Source organism: Argiope bruennichi, chromosome 1, assembly GCF_947563725.1.
Source record: "Argiope bruennichi chromosome 1, qqArgBrue1.1, whole genome shotgun sequence".
In the NCBI taxonomy this organism is placed as follows: domain Eukaryota; kingdom Metazoa; phylum Arthropoda; class Arachnida; order Araneae; family Araneidae; genus Argiope; species Argiope bruennichi.
In genome coordinates, this window is record NC_079151.1 from 77,712,728 (window position 1) to 77,718,727 (window position 6,000).

Below are 6,000 nucleotides of genomic sequence, written 5' to 3' on the forward strand. Positions count from 1 at the left end.
GTCTAGTGAAAAGAGTATTTTATTAAATTTAGTTTAACCATTAACTTGAGTTTAGTCAGAGAATTCTCAAAGTGAAATAAATAAAATAAATTTAACAATTCTTACTGAGGAAATGACAATTAGATGAACAAAATTACGATTAATTTTAGAACTATTATTCATTGATTTCTGAATTAGGGAAAACAACTTTATCACCCTATTCATGTATAATATAAATGTATATTTCCTAATAACTGTACTTGGAAGTAATAAAAATATTCGATGAAAACAATTTTTTCCCTCATAACCTATGATAATATCTTAGCCGATAGACAAGATTAGTCAGCAAAAATGCAGCGTCTTATTCACTTGCCAGCTTATTAATTATTCTGTTAAATAATAGTGCAAATCATAAGCTGAATGAACGATATTTAAATCGCATGTCTGCGGAATTAACATCGTCGGCATTCAATGGATTGGGTTCTTAGTCGGTCGATGACATTTTTTTTTTTTTTTTTTTTTTTTTTTTGGCATAATGCGGTATCTTATTCACCTGTCACCTGGGTAGTGAAACTTTTAAATTTAATGAACGACATTTGAGTCAGATGTCTAAAAATCTGCTGCTTTCCATAGTTGGCCATCCAAAAATTATCTGCAGAATGCAAAATCTTATTCACCTTGTCGAATATGTTGCCAAATTATAAGCTTGATGAACGACATTTCAATAAAAAGTCTGAAAATCTGCTGGTTTAACTTCTCCGATATCCATCGCATTGCTTTCATAGTCGGCCTATCAAAAATTATCTGCAAAATACGCCATCTTACTGATCTGATACCCTATGAATTATTTTGCTCAATGTAGATAAACTGCTTTAACTGTTACTTGGATATTTCGACTGTTTGCAACATATTAACTTTAAAGTAGATTTTAAATTATCATATTCGAGAATGTGCAGCTTTCCACAATTCTGAAGTGGTGAATACTTGCCAACGAAACTCTCAATCTCTTACGACAGTGGGGGCAATCCCCCCCCCCTTCTAACGCCGCCTTTGGAGCAAAATTCATCTTTGATTTTTAAGATGTTCAGCAATTTCGAGACAAAATGTCAAACTTTCATTAAATTTTTAAATAAGATACAATAGTTAAAAGATATACATTTTCATTTTCAGTGCTAATTCTATTTCAGTCTAATTTCCTTTTCTATGCTAAATTTTCAGCTTTAGATCCAACGTTGAAGTTTCCATCTTTTTCTGAACGACTGCCTTCACAAAAAGAAAGAAAGAAAAAATAATACTATTGTAATGTCAACTCTTCTGTAATCGTTAATCATATCAATATTATCATTGAAATACTACTGTCCATGAAAGGTCCCGAGCTTAATGGAGAGCGGCATTGCTTCCGCTCTCCACCTATGGTCTTACGATATGTCCTGTAGCGTGTATATCAACGCATACTCACTTTTATCTTTATTAATAGATGAGTTAATATTAATTTTAGTTAAATAATTTATACAATGGTAATTTAAATTCTTTTTATACATAACCAAAATAAAAACAAGTGTCCTTGAATATCGTGAATTTTAGTATGCTTTATAATGAATAAAAATATTTAGTTCACATACCAATCCATTATCTGTTTTTTTCTTTAATTAGGTGTGGGTAACTAATTCATTTCTTGTTTTTTTGTAATAATAATTCTTTGAACTTGGATTATTAAGTTGGCAAATTTAAATTTGATTGATATACAGTACATTCCCGAGTATCCGGTTTGCGATTATCCAGCCTAGTTTTCTTTTATCGTAATTAAATAAGGAAGCAAGATGGTGCATTGCCAAGGCATTGAAAGCGGGTGTCTGCTACGATCCTTCTATGTGTTGTGCGTAAAATAAGTTGTGACAGGAAAAGAGCATTGATCTGCTCGTTGTTTATTGTTCCGTCAGTGTGTAATGGGCGTCCATTAAAGACTTTTTCAAAAAATAAAAAATAAATTTTGACTCTTATCTTCGAGTTACCATTTCACACCTATGTAATCATTGATCAGTGAAAAATAAAATCAGTTTGAGTCAATTTTCTTAAGAATTAGGTCTACGATTTACGTTAATGCTTTGTTTATGTTTCTTGCATGAAAATTACGTTTTACAAAATTCATGTTAAAATGTGAATTTATATACTTTAACTTACTTTAGCTCTACTGAATTCTTGGAATGTGAAGTGCAATATATAAAAATATATAAACTACCAGTACAGAGCTTTCTATTTTAACTCGACACGTTACCAGCAACTGCTTTTATGATTCACCGGATCGCGTCCACTTCTATGTGGCTTGAGATAAATGGAGTGCTCAATACTCAATAAGAAATGAGAAAATACGTATTATAATAGTGAATTTTGGTATAAAAACTTATGCCTTTTGGTATTGGCTGGAAAGAAATGAGTTCATCAAAATCCGGCCTGTTCGGCTTTTCTGTTATCCGACCTGCCCTTCCGCCACATTAGGCCGGATACTCGGGAATGTACTGTAATTAAATAAATAGAAATATTGAGATGTGCTACTCAGTTGATTGCAGAAGGTAACCAATGCAAAGTAAAATTAATGCACAACAAAAGCAAAGTAAAATTAGAGAAACAAAAATTTTAGCTAAAAAAATTCACCTTCGAGATACGCATATCTCTCTCATTAAAATAGGAATACCACATTTCCCACCAACTGCTTGCTCTGAAAGAGTATCCAGAAACCTGTTCAATAAGATTGAGATTCCTTTGGCCTCCCAACTACTCAAATTAATGTTTCGAAACGCATAAATCTTAGAATAGGCGTGTATGGTTCTTTTTCACAAATGTGGCTTTAGTCATCAAATAGTCCTTTTGAAGGAATTTAGCAGTACGAATAAGATTTGCTTTTCTTTAGAAAGGCCAATTAGCTTCTCCATTAGTTTTATGGCAGTAAAATTGCCCCTGTAAAACAATAATAATAAAAGAAAGAGAGAGCGAAAAAGAAAGCACGTCTTTCAATCACGTCTCGCAAGAATATTTCCAGCGAAGAGTGGTAGTACCCCTTCCGCCTACCCGCAGGACATTTACAGTCATAAAAAATTTTAAGAGACCATACCTCAGAAAAAGTTACGTATTTGTACAAAAAAAGAAATTTCTTCATATTTTGTTTACTTAGTTTCTAAAGGTAAAGAAAATTTTAAAAATTCTCCGCTGAGGTATGTTTCTTTCTTTTATCTCGTTCTCTTTCTCTTTCATACTCAATTCTTGGGGTTCATATTGTCTTATGTGTAAAGGGGCTCACTTGTCATAGGACAAGCTGGCCAGTCCGCCACTGCCTATATCTGAGTTTCCCTCTATTGGGAGGGATTATAATTACATAAAAATTAACTCTTTCTGTAATAGGTATATACGATTCTTGTTTGGCTTCAAAATGTTGTTTACCTTTGACATAAAAAAACGGTACTCATAGTTTTATATTGCAGAATCCAATGTTAACTTACAGTCTCTCCATATACTATAATATCAAATTATTATAGCTGCATTCGGAATATTTGGAGTGCATCTTAACACATAACGCCATTCACAGTCTAGTTTAGAACTTGGTATCAATTCTTCATGCAAATATTCTCTAAGTCTCAGTTATTCTACAATAAACTTCATAAATCAGCAATCTTCAGACAGAAAGAAAATTTACTTTTTAATGACTGATGTAACTGGTATAATACAACTCTCGGCTAGAAGAAAAAAATTCTTGAGGATAACCTTCAGTTGATTCGTTCATACATGACGAATCATGAAAAGAAACAATAAAACTTGTTAGGCAAAAACTCCAAACTCGCACTAGGGAACAAATTACTGCTTTACAAATCTCTCCTTAAGTCACTGATTAACTAAGTTTCTCTTGTTTGGGGAGCAGCAACTAAATGCATATACAAAAGCTCTAGATATTGAAGTAACAAACAGAACGACAAATCGATCATTATATATTAAAAATGACAAAATTTGAAGAATCTCAAACTTATAAAAATAAGTGAATATTTGTAGTGCACCAATGCAGCTGTGCAGAAATCCTCGAATATGATGTTTGAAGCAATCGAAACAGGAGATGTTTCCCCAAGGTTATTCTTTAAACAAGCATCTTTCTGATGAGACCCTGTTAACATACTGAATGCTCGCAAGTATCGCGAAGAGCAATTGATTAATTATTCATTTGGACAAACTCATAAAGAAAATTATTATCATATGAGAACATGATGTTGTTTCGAAGTTCGAAATCGCGTAGGCAATGAATAAAGCATAAATGGAAATTTTCATCAACATCTTTTAATCGTATATATTTTTTTACCTACGTTTACCAGTATTGCATTATTATTATGTATGCTTCTTTGACAGCAGATGCGTTTTTAAAAGGTTGACGTAGAACTATGACATCATAGCTGTTATTTCAACTCAAAATCGGTCGAGCTCCAAAACTTTGCTTGCCATCTAGAGAAAAATTGAAAGTTTAAAAAATTATATATATATATATATATATATATATATATATATAGAGAGAGAGAGAGAGAGAGAGAGAGAGAGGTCTCGTGATTGTTTCAAACCGGTTAATGACTTGAATTAACTAAGACAAATAATGACTTCAAAATAATAATGTTCTCACATGATAACTTGAAATTTGCGATCGTAGATTTCATTAAAATTTTTTTTATTATTACTTTTTTTCTTTAAATCAAGAGCTAATATTATCAATCACAGCAAAATCTATGTTAATTTTTTTTAAATTTAGATGCAAATCATTTGTCATACTACTACACTTATATGCAAGAAGCGAACTTACTACACCTTACAACAAGAAGCGAAAGATTAAAGACCAAAGAAACTAAGTGCTTTCCCACTGGAAAAATTAAAAAACAAATACTGATTTATTAACTTTAGATTTACGATTTTAGATAATTATTTAGCATCTAAAATTATTGTATAGAGAGCATTTGTCAAGCATTTTGAATCATGGAATAATTTATTCTGATAGCCATTTTGTGATTTCAGTACCAGAAATAACTGCATTTCAATATATCAATTATATACAATTTTTAAATTATTCACTTTAAAATTATTTGGTGCAATCGGTGGGAGATATGCTGCACTCATGATGTGCAACCAATAAGAATTCATTGTCAGACTCTGTTTTATAAATAACTATGCATAATATGAGGCCTAAATATTAATAACACATACAACACACATAGGTCATTATAATACACAGGTGAGTGATACAGCAGTCAACAAGTTAAACTCCAAATTATTTCATTAACATCTTCATTACCACTACTTACACTCTTATTCGGAGCATCTATCTAATAATATGGCCTCTTTTTTGTTATTCCTTAATGCTACCAGAAAAGGAGTAATTTAATAGAATATTAGATAGATGATTCCATACATTTAGATAGTAAGTGTGAATTCCAATGAGCTAGGTGTCAAGGTGTTAAGCTACACATTTTTCCATTCAACATTTGGCAACCTACTGTTTTTTGTATGTTGGGTCAGTTTGTTATTTTAATTATGACAATTTAAATTTAATTTTATCATCATAACTAAACTAAATTTAAACATTTTATAATCGTATTTTAATTATGATTTTTTAAATTTAGTTTAGTAAAAATTATTTCTCTGCTTCAGTGCTATACAAATCAGTATGAAAATGGAAATTTAAGATTATCTGACAAAAATATAATTCCACTCCATAATATAATGTATAACATTATATAATATAATCAGAATAACAAGAGTAATCATAAATAATTTTATTAATTTTTTGAAAACACACAAAATCTAAAACTACAAAATAAAATGAAAGGATCTGACAAAAATATAATGCCATTCTATAATATAATGTATAACCTTATATAATATAATCAGAATAACAAGAGTAATCATAAATAATTTATTAATTTTTTGAAAACACACTAAATCTAAAACTACAAAATAAAATGAAATGATTTGACAAAAATATAATGCCATTCTATAATA